The following is a 19,272-nucleotide window of genomic DNA, read 5'->3' on the forward strand; positions in this document are numbered from 1 at the left end:
TGAATATACATGTCCAAAAAGCTCAATGAATTTCAAGCAGGATAAACTTAAAGACACCCACACCAAGACAAATTATAATCAAATTGTTGAAAGAAAAAGACAAAAAGAAATATTTGAAGGCAACATTATAAAAACATCTCATGCACAAGGGATCCTCAGTAAGATTAACATCTGATTTCTCATCAGAAAAATAAATGATGCCAGAAGGCAATAGGATAACATATTTAAATCTTGAAAGAAAAAAGAAAGCCCTGTCAACTAAGAATTCTATATTTAGCAAAAATTTCTCTTTATTCTCATTTGAGAATAAAAGATAAGACATTTCTAGAAAAACAGAAGCTGAGGGAATTTATTATCAGAAGATTGTTCCTACAGAAAATGCTAAAGGGAGTTCTTCAGGCTGAAATGAAAGGACATTAGACAGTAATTCAAAGCCATAAGAAAAAATAAAGAACACTGGTAAAGGTAATTACATAGGTAAATATATAGGCCACCATTAATGTACTTTTGGTATGGTTTGTAACATCTTTATTTTTCTATATGATATAATAGGCATACACATAAAATAATATCTATATATCTAACTTAATTGGCACATAATGTATAAAGATGTAATCTGTGACAACTAATAATATAAATGGGGAGGAACAGAGATGTATAGAAGCAGAGTGTTTGTACGCTATTGAAACTAAGTTGGTATTACTCAAACTAGGTGGTAACCACTAAGAAAATAACTTTAAAACACACAGAAAAGGAAAGAAAGGAATCAAAATTTTATACTACAAAAAATCAACTAAATATAAAAAAGGTAGTAATTGGGGAGCAAAAATTATATAACACATATAGAAAACAAATAAATGGCAGAAGTAAATCCTTTTATCCGTAATCATATTAAAGGTAAATTAACTAAAATCTCTAAGAAAGCAGATTGGCATATTGAATTTTAAAAGTCAACGTCCATCTGTATGCTGTCTACAAGAGGCTCACTTTACATAGAAGGATGCAAAGAGGTTTAATATAGAAGAATAGAAAAAAGACTTTCTATGTAAATAGTAATGAAAAAGAGCTGGGATGGCTATATTATTGTCAGAAAAGTATACTTTACAAGAGACAAAGAAGAACAATATATAGAGAGAAAAATCTTCAAACAGTAAGACAATAAGGCTATAAACATATAAACACCTAACAGACCAAAAATGTATAAAGCAAACATTGACAGAATTGAAGGGATGAACGGTTCTGCAACAGTAGTTGTAAACTTCAATATCTCACCTCAATAATGGATAGAAAAACCAGACAGAAGAACATTAAGAAAATAGAGGATTTAGAAAATACTATAAACCAATTAAACCTAAAATACCTATAGAGCATGCCACCAAACAACAATAGAATGCACATTATTTTCTTTCTTTTTTTTTTATTTATTATACTTTAAGTTCTAGGGCACATGTGCACAACCTGCAGGTTCGTTACATATGTATACATGTGCCATGTTGGTGTGCTGCACCCATTAACTCGTCGTTTACATTAGGTATATCTCCTAACGCTATCCCTCCTCCCTCCCCGCTCCCCAGAATAGGCCCCGGTGTCTGATGTTCCCCTTCCTGTGTCCAAGTGATCTCATTGTTCAATTCCCACCTATGAGTGAGAACACGCGGTGTTTGGTTTTCTGTTCTTGCGATAGTTGAATGCACATTATTTTCAACTGCGCATAGAACATTCTCCAGGATAAATCACATGCTAAGCCACAAAACAATTTTTAATAAATTTTAAGAGATTGAAATAATCTGAAGTATTTTTCTGATCAGAATGGAATGAAACTAGAAATCAATACCAGAAAGAAAACTGGACATTTTAGAAATGTGTGTAAATTAAACGAAACACTCTTAAACAACCAAGAGTCAAAGAAGAAATCACAAGGAAAATTAGAAAATAACCTTGAGTCACATGAAAATAAAAACAAAACATACCAAAACTTCTGGGATACCATGGAAACAGTGGTAATAGAGAAATGCATAGCTGTAAACACCTACATTAAAATAGAAAAAATATTTCAAATCAATAATTATACACCTTAAAAATTAGGGTAAAAAAGAGCAAACTAAACCCAAAGCTTCCATCCAAGAGAATGGAAATAATAAAAATCACATCAAAGATAAGTGAAAAAGAAAATAAAAACATAATAGAAAAAATCAATAAAACCAAAAGTTATTTCTTTGAAAAGGCCAGCAAAAAATGACAAATCTTTCACTAGAACAGCCAAGAAAGAGAGACACAAGACTCAAGTTAATAACATCAGAAATGAAAGTGGGGACATTACTACTGATTTTACAGAAATAAAAATATTATGACTAAATGCCATGAACAATTGTATACTAACAAATTCAATAGCCTAACTAAAATGGATATTTCTAAAACACAAAATGTGTTAAAACTGACCCATAAAGAAATAGAAAAATTGGACCAGTAAGGAGATCTAATCAGTAATAAAATCAAGGCCAGGTGACCTCACTGGAGAATTCTACCAAACATTTACAAAAAAGAATTGGGTGTGGTAGCTCATGCCTGTAATCCCAGCAGTTTGGGGGACCAAGGCAGGAAGATCGCTTGAGCCCAGGAGTTTGAGACTAGTCTAGGCAACCTGGTGAGACCCTGTCTCTGCAAACAAACAAACAAAAAACAAATAATTAATTGGGCATGGTGATGCACACCTGTAGTTCCAACTACTTGGGAGGCTGAGATGGAAGGATCACTTGAGCCCGGGCAGTAAAGGCTGCAGTGAGCTATGATCATGTCACTACACTCCAGCCTGGGCAATAGAGCAAGACTCTGTGAGAAAAAAACAAAAACTAATACCAATCCCTTTCAAACTCATCCAAAAAATTGAGGAGGAGGGAGCGCTTCCTAACTCATTCATTGAGACCAGCATTACCCTGATACCAACACCAAACAAAGACACTACAAGAAAACTATAGACCAATATCCCTTATTAATATTGATGCAAAAACCCTCAAAAAATGAAAGCACAATGAATTGAGTAGCATAGTGGAAAGACTATATATCTGACCAAGTGGGATTTATTCCTAGAATGCAGTAATGGGTCAACATACAAAAAACAATCAATAGAATATACCATATCAACAGAATGAAGGGGAAAAAAACATGACTATTTCAATTGATTAAAAAATGATTAGAAAAATCATTTGACAAAGTCAACACCCTTTCATGATTTAAAAAAAAAACAAAAAAACAAAAAACACTCAACAACCCAGAAATAGAAGGAAACTTTCTCTAGTTAAAGGCCATATATAAAAACCCCATAGCTAGCATCATATAATCAATGGTAAAAGACAGATAGCTTTCCCCCGAAGACCAGGAACAAGAGAAGGATGTTCACTTTTGCTATTTCTATCCAGTGCAGTAGTAGAAATTCTAGCCAAAGCAATTTGGCAAAAAAAAAAAAAAAAAAAAAAAAAAGGCCAGACACAGTGGCTCACACCTGTAATCCCAACACTTCGGGAGGCCGAGGTGGGTGGATCACCTGAGGTCAGAAGTTCAAGACCAGCCTGGCCAACATGGTGAAACTACGTCCCTACTAAAAATACAAAAAATTAGCTGGGCGTGGTAGCAGGCACCTGTAATCCCAGCTACTTGGAAGGCTGAGGCAGAAGAATTGCTTGAACCCAGGAGGCAAAGGTTGCAGTAAGCCAAAATCACATCACTGCACTCCAGCCTGGGCAACAAGAGTGAAATTTCGTCTCAAATAAAAGAAGTTAAAGACACGTTGGAAAGGAAGAAGTAAAATTATCTCTGTTCACAGATGATATGATCTTATACAGAAGAAATCCTAAATGATCCACAAAGAAATAATAGAGATTATAAAGAAACTTAACCAAGTTGCAGGATACAAAATCAACTCGCAAAAATCAGTTGCATTGTATACGGTAGTAATGAACAATCCAAAAAGAAACTTAAGGAAGCAATCCCAGGCAGGGGACGGTGGCTCACGCTTGTAATCCCAGCACTTTGGGAGGCTGAGAAGGGCAGATCACTTGAGATCAGGAGTTCGAGACCAGCCTAGCCAAGATGACGAAACCCCATCTCTACTAAAACAAACAAACAAACAAAAACACCCCACAAAAATTAGCTGGATATGGTGGCTCATGCCTACAATCCCAGCTACTTGGGAGGCTGAGGCAGGAGAATAGCTTGTTCCCAGGAGGCGGAGGTTGCAGTGAGCTGAGATCACACCACTGCACTCCACCCTGGGCAAGACTCCAACTCAAAAAAAATAAGTAAATAAAAGAGAGAGAAAACAATTCCAAAAGCTACAGTTATCCAAACAGTATGGTACAGGCATAAAGACAAACATATAGAACAATGAAAGAAAATAGAGAGCCCATAAACTCTCATGTACACGGCCAAATGATCTCCAACAAGACTGTCAAATCCATACACCAGAGAAAGAATGCACTCTTTGATAAATGGTGTTGGGAAAAATGGATATGCACATGCAAAAGAATAAAGTTGCATTCTAAGTTTACACCATAAACAAAAATTAACTCAAAATGGATTAGAGACCTAAACTTAAGACCTGAACCTATAAAATTTCTAGAAGAAAATGTAGAAAATTTATTGACATTGGATTTTGCAATGGTTTCTTGAATATGACACCAAAAGCACAGGCAACAAAGGTAAAAATAGACAAATGGGACTAGATCAGACTTTAAAACTTCTGCACAGCAAAGGAGACAATCAACAGAGAAGACAACCTATAACATGGAAGAATGGGAGAGAATATTTGTAAAACATATATCTTGATAAAGATTAATATCAAGAATATATCTAAAAACTCTTACAACTCATCAGCAACAACAAGCACAACCAAATAACTTGACTAAAAAATGGGCAAAGGATGATTCCCTATTTGGGAATAGATGATTCCCAAAAGAAGACATACAAATTGCCAATAGGCACATGGAAAGATGCTCAACATCATAATCATCAGGGAAATGCATGTGAAGACCAATGAGATACCATCTCACACTCCTAAGGATGGCCACTATAAAGGAAACAAAAATAGAAAACATCAAGTGTTGACAAAGATGTGGAGAAATTGGAACCCTTATGCACTGTTGATGGGCATGTAAAATGACACAGCTGCTATAGAAAATAGTATGGAGGTTTTCGACAAGACTAAAAATAGAATTACTAAGCCAGGCACGGTGGCTCACACCTGTAATCCCAGCACTTTGGGAAGCCAAGGTGGGTGGATCACCTGAGGTCAGGAGTTCAAGACCAGCCTGACCAACATGGTGAAATCCTGTCTCTACTAAAAATACAAAATTAGCTGGGCATGGTGGCACATTCCTGTAATCCCAGTTACTTAGGAGACCGAGACAGGAGAATTGCTTGGACCTGGGAGGTGAAGGTTGCAGTGAGCCAAAATCATGCCGTTGAGCTCCAGCCTGAGCAACAAGAATGAAATGCCATCTCAAAAAATAAATAAATAAATAAAAATAGAATTACCATATTATCCATCAACCCCACTCTGGGTATAGATCCAGAGAACTGAAAGCAGGATTTTGAAGAGGTATTTGCACATCCATGTCCATTGCAGCATTAATTACAGTAGCCAAGGGGTGGAAGCAACCTAAATATCAATTGACATAGGAATGGATACACACACACACACAAACATGTGACATACAGTATATATACAAATGTGATATGTGATATATACAAATGTGATATATATACACAAATGTGACATACACATATATATAAATGTTGGCTGGGCACTGTGGCTCACGCCTGTAATCCTAACATTTTGGGATGCTGAGGCTGGCAGATCACCAGAGGTCAGGAGTTTGAGACCAGCCTGGCCAACAGAGTGAAATTCCCTCTCTACTAACAATACAAAAGTTAGCTTGGCGTGGTGGTACGTGCCTGTAATCCCAGCTACTTGGGAGGCTGAGGCAGGAGAATCAGGAGAATCACTTGAACCTGGGAGGCAAAGGTTGCAGTGAGCCGAGGTCGCACCACTGCACTCCAGCCTGGGCGACAGAGTGAGACTCGGTCTCAAAAAAGAAAAAAAAAAAGGTTATATATACGCATATATAAAAATGTGATGTGTATATATGTAATATATGTGTAATATATATTATGTATATATACAAATGAGATATATACAGTTGGCCCCTTAGCAACATGGATCTGAACTGCGTGAGTCACTTACGCTCAGATTTTCTTCTGCCTCTGCCACCCCTGAGACAACAAGACCAAGCCCTCCTCTTCCTCCTCCTCCTCAGCCTACTCGATGTGAAGACAAGGATGAAGACCTTTGTGATGATCCACTTCCACTTCGTGAATAGTAAATACATTTTCTCTTATGAAGTTCTTAATAACATTTTCTTTTCTCTAACTTACTATATTGTAAGAATACAGTATATAATACATATAATATACAAAATATGTGTTAACTGTTTATGTTATTGTCAAGGCTGCTGTAGTTAAATTTGGGGGAGTCAAAAGTTATACATGGATTTTCAACCATGCAGTGGTTGGCATGCCCTAGATTAAGATGGCCACTATAAAGAAAACAAAAATAGAAAACAGCAAGTGTTGACTGTAGAATGAAAAAGACACCCTAATCCCAGCACTTTGGGAGGCCGAGACAGGTGGATCACGAGGTCAGGAGATCGAGACCATTCTGGCTAACACGGTGAAACCCCGTCTCTACTAAAAAATACAAAAAACTAGCCGGGCAATGTGGCGGACGCCTGTAGTCCCAGCTACTCGGGAGGCTGAGGCAGGAGAATGGCGTGAACCCGGGAGGCGGAGCTTGCAGTGAGCTGAGATCCGGCCACTGCACTCCAGCCTGGGCGACAGAGCGAGACTCCGTCTCAAAAAAAAAAAAAAAAAAGAAAAAGACACCCTACAAAATGGAAGAAAATACTTGCAAATTGTATATCTGATAAGGGATTAACATCCAGAATATATAAAGAACTCTTACAACTCAACAACAAAAAACTAATTTAAAAATCAACAAAGAACTTGAACAGACATTTTTCCAAAGAAGATATATAAATGACCAATAAGCCACACTGGAGGAGGTTGAAGAGACATGACAGCTAAATGCAATGCATGATTCTGACCAAGACATTCTTTCTAAACAAGGCTTTTTGGGACAACTCGTCACCCTTGAACTGCTGTGACAATTAGAAAGCAGTAATGAGTCAAGGTAGTGTCTTGATTTCAGTGGTTGTATTGTAAGTATCAAAGTTCCCAAGACCCTGCCTTGTGGAAACCCACCCATCCCTCAGTAGGGACCTAACCTCTCAGCCAAGCCCTGGGCATTCACTCATTCCTTGGTCCTTTGACTCAGAGACCAGGCTGCTCAAAGATTAGACAGTCAGGTGGAGGGGTGGGGACAGTTGTTCTCATGCTGTTGGTGAGGGTTCTTTCTGAATGTCAGTTTAATGATATGTAGCAAAATCTTCAATGTGCATGACACCTTGGGACCAACTGTCCCACTTTGAGGAATTCGTCCTAAGAAGGCCTTTAGGGAAGGAAGAACACAACGGTGCCTGTTAGCAGCCCCAGGACTCAATTGACAAGCCCTCCCTGAGGAATGAGATTCTCCCCACCCTGTAGTGTCTCTCCCCCGGAGGCCTTCTCCACCCTCTCCGTCTACAGGCTTGCAAAAGCAGAGTTACCCCAGAGGGGAGCAAGCAGATGGGGAGATGGACCAGATAGGACAGAAATGTCCAGAGCGTGCCCTTGCACGTAAACCCAAGATGGGATTATCCTTGTGTTTGTCTTCCCTGGAAAGGGCCAAAATAGGTACCTAGAGAAGAGGGAAAGCCCCACAAGAAAGGGAGGGAGCAGAGACAAAAAGCAAGATAGAATCAGAGAATGTTCTGAGAGAGAGTTGCGAGGGACAGGCCAGCCGGCCAGGATGGAGGGTCTGGAGGCACAGGGGGGCTCCAGCCCAGGCCCCATCACTATGTGCTATGTGTGCATGCAAGTCCATAATCTCTCTGGACTGGTTTGCCCACCAGTGAGATGTGAGGCTGCGCATTTGGGCTGGAATTCTGGGATTTTCTATTCCATGGCACTGCCTAGGACAGATTAAGACCCTGGAGGCTGGAAGTGTGGAATTAGTGTCTATTTTCCCAGTGTCACAATGGCTCCCCTTGAGTTTATGATGGTCTGAAAGCTGTGCTATTTTCTGAGTCAAGATCTGACAGAACTGGGCTAGAAGAGGGGGCTCTTTGGAGACCAGAGCCCAACTAAGCATCTGCCATACTGCAGTGAAGAGTAACTGCTAACTCTGCTGCAAAACCTGGAATCTTGGTCCATTTGCTATTGCTTATGGCAGCATGCCCAAAACTGGGTAATTTATTTAAAAAAACAAAATTTATTTCTTATAGTTTTGGAGGACAGGATGTCCAAGACCAAGGGGGTGCATCTGGTGAGGGCCTTCTTGCTGGTGGGGACTCTCTGCAGAGTCCTAAGGGAGTAGTGGGCATCCCATGGGGAGGGTGCTACCTCAGGTCTCTCTTCCTCTTCTTAAGCCATCAGTCCCACTTCCATGATGACCCATTAATCCACTGATCCATGAATTGATTAATCCATTAATGAGGGCAGGACCCTCTGACTCAATCACCTCTAAAGGCTCCACCTCTCAGTACTGCCACTTCAGAGATTACATTTCAATATGAGTTTTGGAGGAGACAAACGTTCAAATCATAGCAACCAGCTTGAACTAGGCCAATGTAAGGCCCACCTTGGACAGGTGATAGACAGGTGAACTCTCCACTGTGGTTTTCCGGGCTGACCAGAGCCAGCTGAGCTCACACATGTCCTGACTGCAGAGAGGGCAGAGCTCATTTCCCAGAGGAAGAGCAGGGACCCCAGGCTCTCTACCAGCTGCATTAGAGATTGAGCCATCCATGGTGGTAGCCACACATGGCCAGTGGCTAGCCATGCATGGCCAGTGGTTACATTTAAGTTGAAATTCATTAAACTTAAAATTCAACATTGGGTTCCTCAGTTGCATTAGCCAAACTGTCTAGAGAGAGTTTGCACTGCAGCAGGGAGGAGGACTGAGTCCAGGGAGTTCAAGTTGGCTGGGGTTCACAAGGCAGAGTGCCAGACAGGAGTGACTGCATAGAGAGAGCTCCCAAGACTTTCAGAAGCATTCCTCAATGTATCCATCTGAGTGCTGGCTAGTGCACACATGTGATGAAACCACTACCTCAAAGAATTAGAGAAGCAATCCTCAGAGCTCACACAGTGCCAGCAACAGTTTGTCTTCCCAATAGCCAGAGTGGAAAAATCTAGTGATTCATAGGACATCAGGTGGAATGATCAGAAGGGTATTGCCTCAGTACTGGGGAAAAATTAGCCCTGGAATAAGTGCTGCTTAGGTTCTGCCTAACAAAGCTTAAAAGCAAGCCTCAGAAGAATTAAACTGCTTTCAAGTAATTTTACTCCATTCCAGAATAAAGCTGAAAAATATTTATAAGAATAAAAAAGTATTCAGAACCAAGTAAGGTAAAATTCACGATGTCTGGTATCTAATCAAAAATTACTAGGCATGTGAGTAAGAAGAAAAATGTGACTCATGAATGAGGAGGAAAATCAATCAAGCAATAGAAACAAACATGATGACACAGATGATAAAATTAATAGGCAAGCACATCAAAAAATTGCCTCTAGTGCTTCCACATGTTCAAGAAGACAGAGGAAAGATGGAGCATGTTATGTGTGGAGAAGGAGTAGATATTTAAAAGCACCAAATCAAACTTCCAAAGATGAAAACTATGATATCTGAGCGGACACATGCACTGAATGGCATTGATGGCAGTTTAACACTGCAGAAGAAAAAATTAGTGAACTTGAAGACATAGCATAGAAAAAAGGACTGCAAATATGAAAAGAGAATCAGTGAGCTGTGGGAAAACTTCAAGCAGCCCAACATAGATGTAAGTGGAGTCCCTGAAGGCAGGACAGAGTTATCACAAGGAAGTGCCTTACGCATTTGTGGAGGCTGAGCACATCCAAAATTCATAGGCTAAGAACTCAGGAAGAGAAGACCATGGACAGGCTCAACCCATGGGCTTTCTGTCTCTATCCAGACAATCCAGGAAAAAGAGAGGGGACAATGACTAATATCAACAATTAGAAAGGTGACATCTCTACAGATTCTATAGATGTTAAAAAATGAACAGGAATAAACGTCTACATGCCAATAAATTCAACTTCTATAAAATGAACAAATTCCTTGAAAGACATCAACTACCAAAGCTCGCACAAGAAATAAATAACCAAAATAGTTCTATAGCTATTTAAAGAACTGAATTTGTAGTTACAAGCCTTCCTACAAATAAACCAGGCAAGATGACTTCACTGGTGAATTCTAACAAACATTTAAGCAAGAAATAATAACAATTTCCACAAACTCTTCCAGAAAATTAAAGAGTTGGAAATACTCATGAGTATTTCATAAGGCCAGAAGTATCCTAATGCCCAAATCAGACAAAGACATTATAAGGAAAAAGAACTCTAGATCAGTACTTCTCAGGAACATAGATGCAAAAGTTCTTAACAAAGTTTTAACATATCCAATCCAACAATATATAAAGAGGATGATACACCATGAGCAAGTGGGATTTATCCCAGGGATGCAAGGTTAGTTTAATATTTGAATATAAAGTAATGCAATTCACTATATTAATTGACTAAATAAAAACATAATTGTCTCAATTAATGCAGAAAAATCATTTAATAAATTCCAATATTTATATAAAAACTCTCAGCAGATTAGAACTAGCTGCAAACTTCCTAAACCTGATAAGTGGCATCTATGAAAAACTACAGCTCACATCACACTTAAATAAAACACTGCATGTTTCCTCCCTAAACATCAAGAACAACACAAGCACATCCACTCTCACCACTTTTATTTGGCACTGTCCTAGAGTTTCTAGCCAGTGCAATAAGACAAGAAAAAGAAATGAAAGGCATCTAGAATTTAAATGAAAAGGTAACCTGTCTTTATTCACGGGTAACACAATTGTTTACATGGAAAACGCCAACAAATCTACAAAAAAGAATAAATCTGCTGGAACTAATAAGTGAACTTAGGACAGTTGCAGGAAACAACATCAATATGCTAAAAGTCAGCACTAGCAACAAAACATAGAAATGGAAAGAAGTAATACCACTTTAAATAGCTGATAGCTTCTGAACTACGAGAGGAAGCTGCAGGTAGAGGGGGCAGGTGGAAGATTTAGGAGAGTATGGAGGTGGTTGCTGAGCCTGGTATGAGAAGAGCCTGGAGAGAACAGGAACGAATGCTTTGCCGAAACTTCTGGATCCATTGGGCTGGAAGACAACCAGCAAGGAACAGCAAGGAAGGAACCAGCAAGGAAGCTTCTGGAGCCATTGGGTTGGAGGACAACCTCAGCAACCCTCTGAGGAGGGAGAGACAGAAACTCTCTGCAGAGACCGCAGGTTGTGACACAGAAGCTGATGGCCTCGATTTCCCTCCGTGAAATGGGAGAGTAGGGTGCTGTTGATAGTCAGAAAGGGTGTGCAGGCTGTGGATGCTAGGGAGGAAGCCCACAAAGGGGCTGATGGCTTGGCCTTGTAAGAAACGAAACATCATGTCTCCTTGGAGTCATATCTCCTGTGCCTTGCCAGGCATAGCGGGCCCCAGCCTCTTCAACCAGGGAAGACGGCAGCCAATGGATACCCGAATGGCTTTCTCTCTTCACCTGTTCCCCCACTCTCCTGTTCCCTAGAACCATGTTCCCACATAAACCACCTGCACGCAGCACTTGTATCAGGTTCTAAAAATCCCACCATGTTCCTGGAGCTCAGGATCTTCAAGGCTGAGGGGAGGCCCTAAAGGTGAAGCTGGGGGTGAACCAGAGTAAAGGAGAGCATCTCCAGTGATGAGGGAGTCCAAGACCCATGATCCTGGGTTATGGGGGTGGACAGGAGGAGCGTGACTATCAAGCTGCCTGGGCCCAGGCCCAGGCCCATGTGTGAACAGCAACCCTGTGAATCTTGCTCTTGGCCTCTGAGCCCTGGCTCTGGATTATGCTCCAAAGATGGTGACATCGCATCTCCTGTGGTCTCAGGGATCAGCTGGGTCATGCAGGCTTCAGCAAGTGTTGTGGTCACCACCATTCCCATGAGATAGGTCATACCCACAATGTAAAATCCCACTTGGGCTGCAGGACAGCCAAAGTCTGGGGAGGAGGCACCGCTCATACTACCCATAACCTTGCCCAGAAGGGGCACTGCCTCTAAGGGAAGATTGGACCCGGGTACCCCTTCAGTGTCGCCCTCCTCTGGCATCTCCACTTGGTGGCAGTATTGGACCAGAAGAGGAACTCCAGCAGGCAGCCACCAACCGGTCCCTAAGAGCTGCTGTGACAGCAAAACTTAGCTCTTTCCACAGGAAAGTCTGGGGAGTCTAATGCCCTCATTTCACAGGGAAGTAAGGTATAGCCTGGAAGCCAGGATTCTGGATAATTAATCTGCAGGATTCCAGAACTCCATGATACTGTGATTTTTTTTTTTTTTTTTTTTTTTGAGATGTGGTCTCTGTCACCCAAGCTGAAATGCAGTGGCATAGTCACGGCTCACTGCAGCCTCGAACTTGTGGCCTCAACCAATCCTCTCACCTCAGCCTCCTGAATACCTGGGACTACAGGCGCACACCACCATACTCAGCTAATTTTTTATAGAGACGGAGTCTCACTATGTTGCCCAGGCTGCTGTCAAACTACTGGGTTCAAGAGATCTGCTGGCCCCAGCCTCCCAAAGCACTAGAATTACAGGCATGAGCTACCTGTCTGGCCTACCGTGATTTTCTTTTATTCCCAAATTTGATTTTCTTATGATCCTAAGACTCTCCATCTATGGGTCCATGCTTGGAGAATCATAAGTTTCTAAGATCAGAGGGTTCTGCTGACTCAGTTCCCCTGCATCCTATGATTCTGTGTTTGGGTGATTCTAGTATTTCATTGCCATTTCATAGGATCAACCAGGATTAACCACATGGCTAAAGGGAGAGGCTGATGGCCCTACTTCCATGGTTCCTGGATTCCATCTTCTCTTCCCCATAGGAAGGTCCACAGTTCCCCACACATCACCAGGCCGCCTGCAGAGAGCAGGCTCAAGAAGTCACCTTGCAATGAGAATGAGATTGTGTGTCTCCTACATCACGCCCTAACGGAGAGAGGACAGCATGGACCTGGGAGGTGGATGGCTGGGGTGTCAACTGAGAAAGACATGTCTGTTGGACCCCAGAGTTGATTTTCATGGCATCCAAGAGCTGCCTGTGAGAACACACAAAGTTTGATTTGTGAAGGGATGGTCACACAACAATCATGTGTCAGCCTTCTCAAAGGTGGCATCCATGGCACAGCATGTGAAGGGCTTTGAGTCAACAGACATTCCTGATAAGAAAGCGGTGTGGGGGTGTGGAAGGATCCCTGGAGGCTGAGACCTGGAGACCAGGGTCTGCCCTGCGGGCCCATTGCTCCTTCCACTTTGCCTTGAGCCCAGTCTTTCTGTACAAAGAGGGGCTGACCTAAGGTTCCAGTTGCTTTCATCAGGTGGGATCTGGTGAAGGGTCAAAATGGAACTTTAAGATGGGTAGTTGAAGGGTGACACCTGAGGAGAGAGCACTGTCTCAAAACACTGAATTATTTCCCAAAGAGGTGCCCCAAGCCCCTGCAAATGCACTCTCTAGGGAGTCTGGCCACTGGGCCCCTTGCCCTCATTCCACAGGGCAGCTCAGAAAGGCAAGCTCACGAGGACTGGCTCGTGTTCACCTACCCCCTCGTTGCCCACAAGAACTCCCAAGCATGACCCCGATCCTGGCACAATCTTCTGCCCTGAAGCCAGGAAAGGATGGCCTTCTGAGTTGGAGTCCTGCAGTCGGTCTTCCAATCTTGGAGAGAAACATATACTCTACAGACGGTGAGCCTCAGAGACAGCCCAGCCCTGCTGTGCTGCCTCCAGGAGGCTCAGGCGGCTGTGCCTCCTCATTCAGCCTCACTGAGCCTTTTCCACTTCCAGAACATGGTAAAATTCACTTCCTTCTGACCAGACAGTGCTTGGTGGAGCACCAGGCACACATGGTAGTCACTGTCATCACTCCATTCCAGGAGCCTCCAAGAAATCATTTCATCTAACAACCGACATTTACCATAAGGACATTTTGGAGGCCAGGCATAGGGGCTCACCCCTGTAACCCCACACTTTGGGAGGCCAAGGCAAGAGGATCACTTGAGCCCAGGAGTTAGAAACTGCAGTGAGCTATGACGGCACCACTGCACTCCAGCCTGGGCGACAGAGTAAGTCCCTGTCTCAAACAAATAAATAAAAAAGAACCTTCCAGAGAACTGAAGGAAAGTGGATATTTGATAAGAGATCTGGGCTGGAGAGAAAAGGCTTTTAAAATATAAATATAATGGCAAGCTCAGAAAGACAGACACAGGGCGATGGTAAGAAGCAGGCAGGTAATCAGACTGGGCTGCTGGGAGATGCTCACTGAGACAAGCAGTGCAGTGGTGTGCTGCTGTGAGGGGAAAATGGGGATGGTGCCCCTGCCACCCTGCTTTGTGACTGGCATGCACAGCAAGGGGGCAGAGCAACAACCTCTGCGGACTGGACCTGTCCTGGGCAGGGGCCTCAGGGAAGCCACAGACCCTGGTCTGAATAAATACACAGCAAGAACCCAGAGCTGCAGATATGAAGAACCCACACACAGCCTCCCACAGGGGGCAGGTGACCCACAGGAAGACAGACAGCCCTGAGTTCACAGCCGTACCTGCAAAGCCCTGCCAGGACATACCCACATCAGCAATGTCCATGCCGGCTTTCATGATGATATTAACGCGGAGGAGGTAATTCTCACAGTGCCTGAGTTGAACAATGCCAACAAAGGTGGAGACAGGGCAGAGGAACAGAGACAAGGAGTGTAGAGAGGGGCTACAGACAGGAAGAGCAACTCACAACTGTGCAGGAGGGGTCATCAGCTGTGACAGGAAAACACACAGAGACTGACAGAAAGACAGGACGGCCATAGACAGGAGGTGGGACGCAGACAGGTCTGTGGCCCAGAGACCGTGTCTCACCACAACAGCTTTGGGGAAGCGGGTGGCCATGTCATTTTCCTTGTCTCTGTTCGGCTGACCTGCGCATCTCAGGCCCAACCCTGGCTGCTCCCTTTCCAGCTGCAGTTCCCAAAATGTGTGCTAAGGCACCCTGGGACGCCACAGCAAATTCCCAGGGTGTTGCAGAATGTCACACCTGTAATCCTAGCTCTTCGAGAGGCCAAAGTGGGAGGATCAGTTGAGCCCAGGAGTTCAAGACCAGCCTGGGCAACATGGTGAGACCCTCGTCCCTACAAAAAAATTTTGTTTTAAAGAAAGCACAATTGAGTTTTGGACAACATGGGCGTTAAGGGCACCAACCCCCTGCAAAGTCGAAAACTTGAGTATAACTTTTGACTCCCTGAAAATGAAACTACTAACAGCCTCCTGTTGACCAGAAGCCTTGTTAATCCCATGCACAGTCAGTCAGGACATACGCTGCATGCCATGTGTGTTATCCACTGTGATCCTACAATAAACTCAGCTGAAGAAAGGAAACTCCTGCTCAGAAAACCTAGAAAAGAAGCCAGACTCACAGTTCACGAGGCGGCAGTGGGTCCTCATAAAGGTCTTCATCCTAGTGGTCTTCATATTGAGTGGCTAAGGAGGAAGACAGAAACAGGGCTTGGTCTTCCTGTGTCAGGGTGGCAGAGGCAGGAGAAATCCATGTGTAAGTCACCCAAGCAGTGCAAACCTGTGTTGTTCAATGGTCACCTGTCCTGCATGAACATCACCTTGTATGGCCTGGGAGCCAGGACCTTGAACAACAAGTAAGGGTGTTGCTTCCAGAGGGCCAGTAACTGCAGTTAAGTGAGGATGAAATAAAAATATGATTGATTTATTTTTAACTGATATGAGTTTTTTTCCCAATAGCTACTAATCATTAAGTTGTTGGACCTAATTACTTAATAAACAAAGCCCTTAGGTATTTATTTTAGCCTGAGGAGCTGAGGAAAAAATGACTATAAGTTTCATTTCATTTCATTTCATTTTATTTGAGTCAGGGTCTCACTCTGTCACCCAGGTTAGAGTGCAGTGATGCAATCATAGCTCACTGCAGCCTTGAACTCCTCAGCCCAGGTGATCCTCCCATCTCGGCCTCTCAAAGTGCTGGGATTACAAGTGTGTACCACCATACCTGGCCAATTGAAAGTTTTGACCTCAAGAACCCACTGCCCGTGGAGAAGGCATCCGAAGAGTGACCCCCACAAGGAGGGTCAGGGAAGCTTCTAGAAGGGAGCAAGTTCCAATGGAACTGAGCGTGGAGGGGCACTCTGTCTTCTGACCCTGTCCTGCTGCTGTTCCTTCCAGGGTCCTTCAGCCAGAAAGCCCCCAGAGCCTTGAACTCTCTGTCTGCCCAAACCCCTTCCCTGTTTTCCCCCAACTTATTTTTGCTCAAAGGAGGAAAAAGAAGGAAGCAAAAGATGACCAGTTAGTGTCTGAAATCCTGGCTTGCCCCACCCATAACAGGGACTCACACCTGCTGTAGACAGGGAACTCACTACCTCACAAAGCAAACTGCCCATGAGAGATGTCCCTCCCACCTGGCTTACCCCACCCAAGCAGGGGTCCTACAAAGCTTCTGGGGTGGGCAGGGCCTCCTCTTGCCTGGGGGCCTATTTTGGAAGGAGGGAGCACGCTCCGTGGGCCCTCCAGCAGGCCAGAAATGATGTTCCCTCCAGCACCATCCATACATGAGAAGTTTTGTTTCATTAAACACATGACTGGCTGCTCAGGGCTTAGCTCCAGAGCCGCCCAGTTGTCAGGCCTTCTCACACGTGCTCTCTCCGAGGACCATGAGCCCTTTCCTGATGCTGGCTTGTAAAGGTCTCACCCACCTCCCCATTCTACCTGTTGGAATGTAGGTCTGTGTCCTGGCCAACAAGGAGGTCTGTGGAGACAAAGCCAGGTCTCAGTTACCTTTCAGCACCCACCCGGCATGCCCCCAGGAGCCTGCCCTATGCCTTGACCTCGACCTACCCCATCCCAGTCCCCAGCGCAATGGCCAGGTGGGGACGTAGACCTTGACAGGCTGGTCAGGGATAGCTCCCTTTAGGCAACAGCAGAGGGCGCTTCCAGGGAGGCCCCTCACCTTCCGCTGCACCTCAAGCAAGGGAGAAGAGGTGCTGTAGGCAACATCACCCGAGCCCCGAAGACACTCAGTGGCAGCCCCTCAGGCCCCTGACACCCAGCTGGGGTCCCACCCTTGCTCCCCCACTCTGCTCTCCACCCCACCCCAGCCCAGCCCCACTGACTTGGCTGCTCTGGAGCCGAGGCGCTCAGGAGGCTCACAGAGGGAAGGAGGAACCCCGCATGGTACAGGCAGGTGCCCAGGAGCTAGTTCCAGAAGTCTCCACCCACTCCTCCACGCAGCCTACCCTGGCTCCCTGGTATCCAGAGTCTTCAGAAACAGGAGCCCTCGCTTGACAGCCGGGTCTGGGCAGGCTGAGCTCCTGCCTGAGGCCTCGGGGTCTGCTCCTCCCTTCATCTTCCGCAGCCTGGGGAGCGGCCGGCTCTGTGTGTCCACTACCCAGGTGGCACTGGCAGGGGATGGGGCCTGATGGGGGAGAAGAAAGCAACCAGGAGGAGGGGCTTGGGAAACCAAGGGGCAGGAGAGCAGGACTGAGCAGTCTGTGCTCACCTGCCCCCTTCAGTGAGGTCATAAGGCCCATCCTGTCGGTGGGCAAGGCTGCCCTACTTTGTGTGTGCAGAGCTGGCATCCTCTGGGGGGCTCCCCATCACCAAGGCTCTAATCCCTGAACCTCATTGCTGCGGAGGTGGGGGTAACAAGAGTCTGCGTGCCTCAGGCTGGGCTCAGTCGCCCACCCCACCTGCAGCCCAGGTTTCCCCCAGTACCATAATTGGGTGGGATTTTTGCTGCAAGGCAAAGTCCAGAGGAGCACAAACACGCTCCCTCCCCTCTCCCTCCCTGCCCCCACGGGGGCTTCATTCCAGAGTTCTTCCCTCCTTCCCTCTGAGGGTGGGGGCCCCCTCAGTGCCTCGGAGAAGGGGGTGGGCGGCCGGGCATGCCTAGAGGGAACTGGATTCCCAAGGTAGTGAGGAGCAAAGGGAACTTTTCTTTAAAGAGAACCGCTGTCACTCTGAATTCAGGTCTCCTGACATAGTCACGAGGTGACCCCTAGGGCTGGTGTCCACAGGACCACAGGCTCCCTCTGCAAATGCAGAACCAAGTTGTGAGTGGGGAACACTGTGGGAAGCAGCTGCCTCCATCAGCCAGCCAGCGACACACCTGGGGACATCTCAGCCACCCCCTCTCTGAGAAGCTGCACAGAAGCGGCCACATGCCCATCCCTGCCTCTCCATGCACCTCCCTCCCGCAACTCTGCAGCAGCACAGGAGGCCTGGCCCACAGGCTGGGCAGTGCAGGATCCCCAGAGAACACACCACGGATGAATCTGGAGTTGCTTGGAGCTCTCAGAAGCTCCCAGAGCCTCCTTCCTCAATTCCAAAGTGGCAACCAAGATTCCTGCTGAGCTTCGGTCACAGTGTGACTGCAGGAGGACCAGCCCCGGTGGGATAGTGCCTCTTTTTTTTTTTTTTTTTTTTTTTTTGAGACGGATTCTCGCTCTGTCGCCCAAACTGGAGTGCAGTGGTCGGATCTCAGCTCACTGCAAGCTCCACCTCCCTTCTCCTGCCTCAGCCTCCCGACCATCCCAGTTATCAGGTCCCCCAGGGGAGGCTGGAGACACTTCCCCTCTGCAAATTGCAACCTCCCCAGGCGGCTCCTGGGGCTCCATATGAATATGCAAATGACTGGGAGCTGGAGAGTTGACTGGTCACTGGGTGACCTTGGGCAAGTCACTTTCCCTCTCTGGTCTTCCCCTGTCCATCAGCAAACTCCTACAGCTTAACTAAATAGTCAGAAATCCCTCTGGCTGAACAGGCTGCATAGCTCTGGGCAGACCTGGAGGTTGGTGGTCCCAGAACCTGGGGGCAGCACTGCGCTTCCCCACAGTCCCATCGTCCCATCGCGTCAGGGGTTTCCACAGTTCTCTTCCCTGGTGCAGTGATGGGGAGAAAAATGGAGGGGTCAATCCCTGCGCCACAGAGAGTCCCACTCGTCCCC

General features: G+C 45.1%; 1 protein-coding gene and 1 long non-coding RNA gene across 2 annotated transcripts in view; one reads left to right on the top strand and one right to left on the bottom strand.

Moving 5' to 3' along the window:
• LOC139359241 (uncharacterized) overlaps nucleotides 1-15,984 on the bottom strand; it is a 29,592-nt gene extending 13,608 nt beyond the window's left edge. The window contains exons 1-2 of the long non-coding RNA XR_011615182.1: nucleotides 15,880-15,984; nucleotides 15,722-15,785 (exon numbers count right to left, since the gene is read on the bottom strand). This is a non-coding gene — a long non-coding RNA (uncharacterized lncRNA). The remainder of the gene's footprint in view (nucleotides 1-15,721; nucleotides 15,786-15,879) is intronic.
• LOC105499661 (Wnt family member 3A) overlaps nucleotides 1-19,272 on the top strand; it is a 93,991-nt gene that overhangs the window by 19,323 nt on the left and 55,396 nt on the right. The window lies entirely within an intron of this gene.

This window comes from Macaca nemestrina, chromosome 1, assembly GCF_043159975.1.
Source record: "Macaca nemestrina isolate mMacNem1 chromosome 1, mMacNem.hap1, whole genome shotgun sequence".
Lineage (NCBI taxonomy): Eukaryota > Metazoa > Chordata > Mammalia > Primates > Cercopithecidae > Macaca > Macaca nemestrina.